This window comes from Anolis carolinensis, chromosome 1 (genome assembly GCF_035594765.1).
Source record: "Anolis carolinensis isolate JA03-04 chromosome 1, rAnoCar3.1.pri, whole genome shotgun sequence".
Lineage (NCBI taxonomy): Eukaryota > Metazoa > Chordata > Lepidosauria > Squamata > Dactyloidae > Anolis > Anolis carolinensis.
The window spans coordinates 123010404-123022960 of record NC_085841.1 but is presented as its reverse complement, the minus strand read 5'-3'; positions in this window follow the sequence as shown (position 1 = coordinate 123022960).

Sequence of the window (12557 nt, the reverse complement as noted above, 5' to 3'; positions counted from 1 at the left end):
CTTATAAATTGGTAAACCAGTTAAAATTCATGAGTAAACCAGGTTTCAGCGGTGTGTGTGAACCCTTTCGGGGGAGGGGTAGAACCCTTAACCCCCCCCCCCCACACACACACACACAGCCCTGCTGCTGAGCATATTTCACAAAGGCCCATTTGAACAATCCCTCCCCCTTATTGAAGGGGGAGATCTCGTTCTCATGTAATTATCCTTAGAAGTGAATTGCGTCAAATTAGAATGTATGGGAACTGAAGTCCAGTAAATACCCTAAAGGTGCCTGATTTTTGGAAGCTAAGCAGAGTCAACACTGGTTAGTACTTGTAAAAGGACTCTGCCTAACATATGCCAAGTGTAGTAAGCTATTTCTGAGAGAAAAGAAATGATAAAACTCTTCTGAGTATGCCTTACATAATCAAAACCCTTTATAAAATTCATGGGGCCACCATAAATCAACAGGTAACTGGAAGGCACATAAACAGAGCAGAGCATCAGTTTGGAGAATGCTGCTACTACAGAATTCAAGGCAGTGTTTCCTAAATACTGCCACTAGGTGGCAAAGCAATCTCATTTTTGGGAAGGAACAAATGCCCTGCAGATTGCCTTCATACTGAAAACAGTAATAGCAAGGGACACAACAGGTGCTTAATGCTGTTTTATTTTTGTTTTAAGAAATGAAGTGATTTGAAGTTGTTTATTTTTTGTTTGTTTTGATGGAAATGAACAACTTTCATCACTCATTCAATGTTTTTAGTTGAAAACAGCCCATTTCTTTATGGATTTTGCAGCCATATCTGGATGTAACTTGCTCTTAATAAGCAAAAGCTACAGATATGCTCTCTTAACAGGTTAATAGCAGAGAAGTAAGGAAAATAGAACTTGTCTTTGCCACCAGTCAAGGGAAAAAGCAAACTGTCAGGAACTCTGGAATTTTGTGTTATTCCTTAATAATGTTTGACAGCATGGCCACGCTCTTAACTTGCTGAGACACATGTGTAAAATTGGAGGGTATGCTAATATGTTTTGATTCCATTGATAGGCATCCTGTTTCATAGCTGTTTGTGGCATTTACAATTGTACTTTAATTAAGGAGAAAAGTAATGGCAATAATTCAGCATCACCCTGCCTGATGTATGCATAACCTGAAGTTATGCATCTGTAAATGATTAGCACAGTCTCTATTACAACACTATTGCCATGTTTGTAAGTGCCTCCTCAATTTACATTACTAGAAATCAGTAAGAAATGTGACATTTACCAAGGCTGCAACAAACAAAAGTAGGACTCTTGTTGCATTTCCCTGTCACAGATTCACTCAGTGACATAAGGAGGGGTTATTGTGGAAACATGAGCCATCCACACCTCAATCGCTGCCAGAATGTTTTTCCTTCTTTCAGTGCAGTTAATGCCTGGCAAAGTAGGGCTGGCTGGATATCAGACCAGGATATGTTAATTACACATTTCTCACTAAGTAGCTATTGTTACATTCGTTAGGTGATCCCTTGTTGTCCGAGTGTGATGGTCTTCCAAGTGTAGTTTTTGGCGGTGGATACGTAGGTCACTATGGAGCCCTATTCTTGACCCGCATGTTCTTCCACAGTGAGGGCATCAGTTTCCAGGTGGAAGGCAGTATTCTGACCAGTGATTTTTGTCACCATTCCAGTCCAGAGGCTCTTTCCATGTTTGTGCCTACAAAGACAGATCCTAAATTTCATATAGCTGAAAGCCATTATTCCAAAAATTGCAGATAGAGGCATACAGAGATAAATGCCAAGCTTTTATCTTTATCCTTCATGTGAAATTTGATGAACTACAGATCTGCAGAGGAGCTTGCTTAGCCCTGAAATGTATAGTTACTAGTCCCAATTACTGTAGGTCTTTTGAACTAGTGGGATTTACCTATATATTGATTTGTCATTCAGTGTGGGTCTCCTTTAGTAATCAGGAAGATTCATTATGCAAAGGGATCTTGTACACCTTGAGACTGAGAAAACAAAGTTGGCACCATAAGCTTTCAATGATAAAGGACTTTATTACACATGGCAGGCAAACCGGCACTGCAGCTAGACCATCACCTTTGCTTATGATAGCTAGCTATTACATGATACCTCTACTGATTTGCCTCCCCAGTGTAACTCTCCTGTTCCTAGCTGTTAATGGGTAAAATCTTTCAATAGATCCCTATCCCACAACTTGTCCACTACCTACATTATTGAGTGGGAATCTCCACTTTCCTCTCACTATTCCCAAGGTGACTGCTTTCCCTTTTCTAACATTTTGCCAACAATTTTTGCTAACAATTGTGAAATTGCGGCAAAAATAAAAATAAGACTGTTTAGGGAATAATACAGGAAGGCAGGTTATGAAAAAATGACTTGCAAAAACATTCAAATATTCAAAGAAAATAAGGCTAAATGACTAGTATCAGAGGCAATATGCCTGTTGCTGAGGATCAAGAGTAAGAAGATATTATTGCCTTCAGGATCTGCTTCCTCATAGGTTACACACAGTGGAAACAGCGTGCTCGAGCAGAAAGGGCTGATCCAGTACCAACTTTTTATGTTGTTACAATTAATCTATAACAAGACTCTGTTGGTTCAGTGTCTAGAAATTTTACATTTTTGGTTCATGGTTCCTAGAAATCTTCAATCAAGGATTCTGGCTTTGAGATTCTAAAACCTGTAATTCAATAAATAAATTTTTACAAAGCCTTGCATTTTCAGTCCGAAAGTATGCCTTGGTACATATCCCAAAAGGAGGGAATCTAATGTTCAGGATATTACATGCATCATCGTGATGGAACTGGATGTTCAGAAACTTGCTACAAAAGTTGTTCCAGTAAAATCAATGGCAGCCATAATCTTTTTCAGCATCAATAGCCATTGTGCATGAGCCAGAGGGCACAGGAAGCCATTTCACATTTTGTTCTTGAGACGTCATGGAATAAATTGGCAAGGACATTCCAGATGCCAAGCAATGTCTAGAAAACACCACTCTTTTTATTCTGATAGTAAATCATTAAGTTACTTTCTCATTTGCTTCTTACCACACCTTTCAGAATCAGCTACAATGTTCTTACAGCAATGAGCCAGATTTGTGCATGCCATAATATATTTTTTTTAAAAAGTCCTCTGAAATAACACTATTCTCTTTTATAAATACATAGTTGATGCAGCATTTCACTACAGTCCATCTTATCATTGATAGTGTATACATAGCAGATTTTCCACCTTCAATATCACACTTTGTTAGCACATTTATGACAATTTGTTGTCCTACTGTCATACTTCCACTCACCTTATAACTCACCATCTGATACTACTGCTGTTCCTCATTTTTTATTTTTGTATAATTTCAGCATTTTAAAAACAAACAAAACAAAAAAGAATCAATATAAATACAAAATAAAAGGAAAACATCCATCATGGGAATCACGAGGGGGAAGAAGGAGCCTTTTTATCCCCATGCTCTGTCATCACTTTACTACCAGTGAATCGGCAAAGATGTGGAAGGGACCCATCACACCAAAGCAGGTGGTAGAAACATTGTAGGATTGGGATTAATAGTTAGAGACAGAAAAATCATAGGGAGGAGGCAAACTGGCAGTAGTCTAGCTGCAGTTCTGGTTTGTCTTCTTTGTGTGATACATTCCCAGGAATTATATCCAGTTGGGTTAGGTCCAGCATTCTTGCAAGTAGAATTCATCTCAGTGACATCCCTGCTAAGATGAAGAGGACATGTTCACCAATGTCTCTTTCCTCCTGCACCCGCTTGTATCCCCTGAAAAGCTCCATCAGAGGTTGGGAGGGGTCCCTCAGAACAGTGTAGGTGATGCTGGAAACTGCAGAGAAGTTTTGGCAGAAGATCCCACTGGATCTCAATCCCTTCCTTGTGTCTTTATCTTCTCAGTGGGATTCTTGGAGCCCAACCAATCTGTTCAGTGTCACTTTTTTCCAAGTAAATTAATATAGGATTACAGTCTCAGTATTTGGGTTGCTAGGCAATTTTGAATGTAGTTGAAGCTAGCATTTGAGCCACCTTCTCAGTGCCAGCCATGGTTTTCACTCCCACAGCTGAGTCCTGGACTATCTAAAATCCATCAATGAATACGTGTAATAAGAAGGGCATCACTCTGTAATCTTACTTGAGCCTGTTTTTATCCTGAATTTATTCACCTCTGCCTTGTCCCCACTTGATACCTGTACAATCAAAGACAGCTATATTATCTTTTCTACACAAATCATTTTACACCCACAAATTCTACCACTTTCAGCACAATGTTATACATGTCTACTTAAAGAAAACCTCATTAAGCTCAATGCACTTAAATCCCATTAGATTCAAATCCCATGGAGCACAGCTCAGAGGGCATAAGACTGGAGATATAGTAGACATTTTTTCTCCAAATGGCCAATAGAATTGTCATGAATAAAGGCCATGCAAAATATATGCTGTCATGCACGTGCCTGTCTATCACAGAATAGCATGATTATTATAGTTGTGGAATAGCAGAAAACTCTGACTTCCTACAGAAAGCTGGGAATAATCTGACGAGGCTAACAATTTTGGAATTTGGAACATTACCAAGAGAGTGAGGGCAATCAAAGCATCTGAACTGGAAACATTGCATGCTGCCAAAATCTGAGCACTTGTCACACTGCAAAAGAGTAACCGGAGGCTAATTTCTGGGGCTGGAAGTGTGGAGGTGGCAGCTATAACTTCTTCAAGAGAAACCAGCCTCTCTCGTGTATCTGTTCAAGAATTAATAGGAAATGAACAGTGTCAGCATGCCACTTCTGTACTATTTATGTTTTATAGCTGTACAAGTTTTGCGCACACAGAAAAAGAAGGACGGGTAGAAAGAGGGAAGGACAAATTGCAAAGAGGTGTTTTGGTTCATTTTGTTTACCGGCTTTTTGTGCCGTGGTGTTGGTTGCCTAGGCAACAGCTGTAAGCTGGAATTTGGATAGATGCATTGTCAACAGCACATGAGGAGGACTCTGAGCGCATTTTGGAAGCGTGGGATGGGGGAGGAGGGGGTAATCTTGTCTTGAGGAAGCAAAGACCTGGAAATAGAGTCAGATTATCTGTGGAACATTAAATACAGAAGTGAAGCCAGGATTCTGAAGATGAGATCGATAGAGTTAGATAGAATATACAATGTGATCTTTTTATGTCCTGGGGCTTGGTTTCAGGACCCTCATGGATATCAAAATCCATGGATGTGCAACTCTCATTGCCATTATAAAATGGTGTCTCATATTTAAGATGGAAAAATTATAGCTTGCTTTTTAAATTGTTCTTGTGGGAAGGGGGTATTTGTTAAGCCATAGACGGTTGAAGCCATGGATGCAGAATCTGTGAACAACTGTATGTAACCATTGCATATGGACTAGAAATTGCACATGTGCAGGCAGAGAGAAAACAGACAAACAGAAAGGAAAATCAAAGGTTCAAGAGTGAAGATTGTTAGACAAAAGTGTCATGGAGAGCCTCACTAAATTTGCATCTGTAAGGTATTAGCAAAGGAGCATGACTACATTTCACACCCAACAAGCAAACCTTTTTCTCCTCCACTGATGTGAGTATAACAATCAGCGCTTCCACACAGATAATAAAATTTAGTTCCAAGCCAACTCAAGGATGGGATGTCCACAAAACATATATCCCCAATGCAAGCTGCAACGGACATTCAACCAGAAAGAGTATATTTTAACAATAACCGAAAATTCCAGTTCAAGGCATAAAATTGACTGCAGTTGATTACCTTATAGCTGGGGTTGTTGTGTTTTTTCCAGGCTGTATGGCCATGTTCCAGAGGCATTCTCTCCTGATTTATTTATTTTGTGTCAAAAGCATTGCATAATAAATAAGTTTAAAAATGATGAAATAAAGGAATCACAAGCAGCTAAATAGTTTTAGACCAAAAGTGGGCAACGTCGACCGCATTGTCCATAGCTTTAAACAACTCCTCCTCGATACATGAGGCAGACCATTGTGGGTAAGCATACATATGCGGAGTTGTTTGTTCTGCTCCACAGTCACACAAGGTGGAGGATTCCTCCAGGTAGTGCCATCTTGCCAAGTTGTCTTTTGATCTGCCCACTCCGCTTCTGAGTCTATTTAGGGACTTCTAAGTTGCCCATTCTTGGTTTGCCCCTGGAGGCAGGTTCTCATGGGGAGCCATACAGTTGGAATTGCCTGGTTTAGCTGCCCAGATGGATACTCTTGCTGTTGCTGGAGGAACATTAAGAGGAGTGGTGGTTCTCATGAAGCTTTTCCTTGATTTGAGTCTAGTGGGAGGAGGCTGATAGTCATGCAATGGGTGGCTTTCGCAATGTTGAACCTTATTTCTCTCACCGTTAGCAGCAACTTCCCATCGCACATCCGGGGGGGCGGGGGGGGCAATGCCAGCTAACTTGTAGAGTTTATCAACAAGTATAGGTTTAAGGCATCCTGTGATTATTCTGCATGTTTCATTCAGTGCTATGTCCACCGGCTTTGCATGGGCAGTCTTGTGCCAGACAGGAGAGGCGTACTCAGCAGTTGAGTAAGACAAGGCCAGGGCTGATGTTCTTATTACTTGTGGGTCTGAACCCCATGCACTGCCAGTAAGTTTCCGCAGGATGTTGTCGAGTGCAGCTACTTTGTGCTTGGTGTTCATGCAGTGTTTCCTATATGTTAGTGTTCGATCTAAGGTGAAATCAAGATATTTAGGATGGAAACAGCGTTCGAGCTCTTGGCCTTCCCAAGTAACTTTCAGTTTCCTGTTGGCTTCATGGTTACGTAGGTGGAAAGCACACACTTGTGTTTTGGCAGGGTTAGGTTTCAGGTGGTTATCTTTGTAGTAGCTGGAGAGATCTTTCAAGGCATTCGTGAGTTGGTATTCAACTGTTTCAAAATCGTTTGCTTGTGTTGTGAGGCCAAGGTTAAAGGTAAAGCTTTCCCCTGATGTTAAGTCCAGTCATGTCTGACTCTGGGGGTTGGTGCTCATCTCCATTTCTAAGCCAAAGAGCCGGTGTTGTCCGTAGACACCTCCAAGGTCATGTGGCCGGCATGACTGCATGGAGCACTGTTGCCTTCCCGCTGGAGCGGTACCTATTGATCTACTCACATTAGCATGTTTTCGAACTGCTAGGTTGGCAGAAGCTGGAGCTAACAGCAGGCGCTCACTCCACTCCCGGGATTTGAACCTGCAACCTTTTGGTCGCAAATTCTGCAACTCAGTGCTTTAACACACTTCACCATCGGGGCCAAGATTATCAGCATATATAAAGCTCTTTGTGAGTGATGGTTGTGGCTGATCATTTGTGAAGATGTTAAACAAAGTCGGTGCAAGAACGCTGCCTTGGGGTAAACCATTCTTTTGTCTCCTCTATCTACTTTTCCTACCCTGAAATTCCACATAGAAGCTGTGATTTCCAGTAGAGTCTGGACAGTTTTTGTCAAGTCAAAGTCCTGGGTAATATGGTAGACTTTATGCAGCATTTTTCTATGTTGCACCATGTCATAGGCTGCCGTAAGGTCCACAAAAACTGTTCCTGTAATGCAGCGTTTTTCATAGCCTTCCTCGATATGCTCAGTCAGATGAAGAATTTGACCTGTACAGTTTTTCCCTGGTTTGAAACCTGCTTGTTGTGCAATAAGCTTGGGTTCGATAACAGGTCCTAATCAATTTAATAGCATCCTCTCATATACTTTATATAGATGACATAAGAGAGAGATTGGTTAGTAGCTCCTGACATTGAAGGCATCTTTACCAGGTTTTAAAATGGCAATGATCTTAGTTTTCCTACATACTCTGGGAATCTCTGTGCCAAGCATTGATTGTAGAATTTCAAATTTCTCTCCTGATGTTTCGCCCACATTGACAACACATACCTTATAGATGATACAAAGCAGGAATCTGATATCAAAATGTGGAGCACTTCTGAGGACAGGGCTAGCACTGAAGCATTAAGGAGACAAAATGGGGGACACAACTTGCTGGAAGGTAAATAACCACTGCCCTGCTGGAAAGGGAACCACAGCAATTCCATGGTACTACTCACTTTCCCTTTGTTCCTGTGCCCTGCTTTCATCTAGTGCTGATTATTATCAGACAGGATGCTACTTATCAATGCATCCCACAAGACTGGGCGTGGAGGGGGATATTCCTTGGATCAAATTGATCTGCAATTAGCAAATTATTGTTGACATTGTCCCAGCCTCCAGCCAGGTCCTGGGATGCCTGGGTAGATGCTCCACAAGGAACCAGGCCTCTTTAATCGACATCCTGACCTAGTTTAAATGGTTGTGTAGAAGTTGCCAATAACTTCCTCCAGGACTACCACTACAAAATAGCAAGGTGAAAAAGCTACTTTGGGAAGTAACATTCTTGTGTAATGGAAGACAGAATCCTGGCAAAGCACCCAGATTTTTCAAAGAAATTAAGGTAACTTTATTTGACAACCCACAAACTATAGTAATGTGTTCACAGTCTGTTTGCCATTTTACATTACAAAATAAATTGCTTCAATTAGTCTGTGGACATTATCACACAAGGCTCCTAAAACAGGTTCTGCCTTTACAAACCTGTCTTGAGACTGGAGAACATCTGACTAGCCCCTCTTCTTATTGCACCAAGCCTTAGTTAAAGCCTACCACTTTAACCACATCGTTAAAGCCTACCATAGCTTCAGGGATGTAATTCTTAATAATAATAATAATAATAATAATAATAATAATAATAATAATAATAATAATAATAACTTTATTTTTATACCCCGCCCCATCTCCCCGAAGGGACTCGGGGCGGCTTACATGGGGCCTTGCCCGATAAAACAATCAAATATCAAAACACAGAAATAAAACAGTTATCCAATAAAAACATCAATTACAGTAAAAACAATCGTTAAAATCAATATAAAACATACAATATTAACACTGGAGACTAATTCATAGAACCCAGGCAACGAGCAACATGTGCCGAAATGGGCCGAAATGGGGAAGGTAATTTCACAGTTAAAATGGACAAAGTGCAATATAGCATTGGCAACACCTCAAGAATGGGGCTATTATAAAATGGGCAGATCGATCAGTCCAACACCAGATTAAGTATCAAAGGCCTTTTGAAAGAGCCAGGCTTTTAAGCTCCTACGGAAGGAGAGGAGGGTGGGGGCCTGCCTGATCTCTCTAGGAAGCGAGTTCCAAAGCCGGGGGGCCACGACGGAGAAGGCCCTCTCTCTTGTCCCCACCAACCGCGACTGCGAGGGTGGTGGGAGTGAGAGGAGGGCCTCCCCCGACGAGCGAAGAGAACGTGCGGGTTCGTAGGGGGAGATGCGGTCTCTAAGGTAGGTGGGTCCCAAACCATTTAGGGCTTTGTAGGTGATAACCTGCACCTTGAATTGGGCCCGGAAAGTAAACGGCAGCCAGTGGAGCTCCTTAAACAGAGGCGTTGAACGTGCCCTGTAATTCGCTCCAGTTAGAAGCCTGGCTGCTGATCGCTGTACTAGTTGTAATTTCCGGGCCGTCTTCAAAGGCAGCCCCACGTAGAGCGCATTGCAATAGTCCAGTCTAGAGGTAACTAAGGCATGGACCACCATGGTCAGATCAGACTTCTCGAGGTATGGTCGCAGCTGGCGCACAAGTTTTAGTTGTGCAAAGGCCCTCCCGGCCAAGGCCGACACCTGAGCCTCAAGCGTCAGCCCCAAATCCAGGAGGACCCCCAAGCTGCGAACCTGCGCCTTCAGGGGGAGTGCGACCCCGTCAAGCACAGGTTGCCACCCAATACCCCGATCGGCCGCACGACTGACCTGGAGGACCTCTGTCTTGTCAGGATTAAGTCTCAGTTTGTTCACCCTCATCCAGGCCAACACAGCGGCCAGACACTGGTCCAGAATCCAAGGGGCTTCCTTGGATTTAGGTGGAAAAGAGTAGTAGAGTTGGGTGTCATCCGCGTAGAGATGGCACCGTACTCCAAAACTCCGGATGACCTCTCCCAGCGGTTTCATGTAGATGTTAAAAAGCATGGGGGACAAAATAGAACCTTGCGGGACCCCACAGGTCAATGGCCAGGGGTCCGAGCAGGTGTCCCCCAGCTTCACCAACTGGGAACGACCCTCCAGAAAGGACTGGAGCCACTGGAGTGCAGTACCCCCAAGGCCCATCCCAGAGAGCCGCCCCAGAAGGATACCATGGTCGATGGTATCGAAAGCCGCTGAGATGTCCAAGAGAACCAGCAGGGTCACACTCCCCCTGTCCAGCTCCCTGCGGAGGTCATCCACCAAGGCGACCAAAGCCGTCTCGGTACTGAATTCTTCCCAATCTATGCATTCCCTTCCTTATATATGCTACCCTTTTTGTTTCTTTGTGTGAGAATTGCAACACTCCCAGAGTTCAGAGGTTGAAAGTAGTGCACCTCTGTACTTTGGTGTTTTCAAAATCCTGAAGTATCATTCATACGAATAAATATTTAAAATAATAATTTAAAAATAAATAAGCATTTAACAATGAAAAGGCTTTTCCAATTGTGTTTATTGTGCAAGAGGAAGGTATATGGTAGATTTTGGAAGCAAAACCATTCAGGAGTGGAAAGTTCTGCAAAGTGGTCTTGCCATGCAAGAAAAGGAAACATTACATTAAGAGGGTAAATTCATATCAGTGGCTTGTTGCAGTCATGGAGCTGCAAAATTATTGTTTATTATTATTTATTTACTTTATTTTTACCCTGCCTTTCTTCTGATATAGGGACTATCAGCAAACATGACACAACAGAAATTAAAAACCCCAGTCCCCCAGTTGTGCTAGAAATATAATTTCTTCCAAATTGCCATCCTTCCACCTCTGCTCATGTTTTTTATGCCAGGCCTTTATCAGGTGGGCATTTTTTAATTTTGCAAATAATGTATAAGTCTGTTTTCTCTGTGCACACACCCATTTTTGTGCCAGCAGTGCCAGAATCACACTGCAGTCCTTCAGAATTTATTTATCTTGTCCTGCACATACTCTCACACATAGACTCTGCTATCTTTCACTTCAGGAAAATATCTGGGAGCAGTATAGGTCCCAAGCTTTTCAATGATTTCTCCAACTTTGCTTTGGGGATCACTAAGTAGGACTCCCAACTTTTGAACTTAGCTCTTTTAGCTCCCTTGTAAACAGATGTTTGAAGTTCAAAAATGTTGTGTATTATTTAGCAGTATCCTTTAAACAGCTTCTTCTATTGTAAGTCTCTTTCTTAAAACAAGTGAGGATTTAACAAGTTACCTGAGGTAGATGCAAACATTAATACATGAGCATTCTGTACTCAGACACCAGTCTCTTTCACACAGGGCTCTTAACATTTTCCACTTATAGCATTTTGATATCATTTTAATTGCAAGACCTTATCCTATCAAATCCAGAAATTTGTTATTATGGGGTATTTAGAATTCACTGCCAGAGAGCTCTTGGGTTTTACAGAATTACAAATCCTAGGATTCTATAGGATGAACTTATGACAACCGAAGTGGAATCATAGCACTAAAATTGTGAAGTATGTATGGAAGAAATCTGTGTAGGAATTTGCTACTGTGCCACCGGTGTTGCTGTTGTATTCAACCCTAGATTCTTATATATGTGTCCTGTCCATTAGTATGCAAAATAACCTGTCAGGCTGTGGTACCTTGTAATTCTCAGAAATGTCTTAGAACTACAGTAGAGTCTCACTTATCCAACACTTGCTTATCCAACATTCTGGATTATCCAACACATTTTTGTAGTCAATGTTTTCAATACATCATGATATTTTGGTGCTAAATTCGTAAATACAGTAATTACTACATAGCATTACTGCATATTGAATTACTTTTTCTGTAAAATTTGTTGTATAACATGATGTTTGGGTGCTTAATTTGTAAAATCATAACCTAATTTGATGTTTAATAGGCTTTTCCTTAATCTCTCCTTATTATCCAACATATTCGCTTATCCAACGTTCTGCCGGCCCGTTTACGTTGGATAAGCGAGACTCTACTGTATTATGCATTTTACATTATGAGAGTGATTTTATTCTAGAACCAAATACAAACATTTTCAAGAATAAGTGCTATTGAGCTTAGTTGGAGTATAGGCATTCAGACTTAAGCCTGAATGAACACCACTTGTCATCCATATCCATGGATTCTGTATCAGTGGATTCAAATATTTACAGCTTGAAAAAAAAAATCTATAAATTAAGTCTTGATTTTTGCCATTTAGTTTAAGGGACTACTGTATATAATAGGATTTGAGCATCTATGTATTTTGTTATTCACAGGAAAGTCCTGGAACCAAACCTGAGCAGATACCAAGGTCCCACAGGACATATGATTGGACTGCGAATCCCTGGATGAAGAATCCCATTTCTTTTTTTAATGATTGACTCACATTTTCAGCTTTTTTTTTAAAGGATGATAGTGTTTTTCTTTGCTTGCTTGCACTACATATTTCCTCAAATGACCTAATAGTAGCTTTGAAAATAAGTCCATTATCACTTTATAGCACACTGAGGAAAGGTTTGGGTTGAGAGGAATAAAAAAAAGGTCCTAATGTTTTATTTTTTC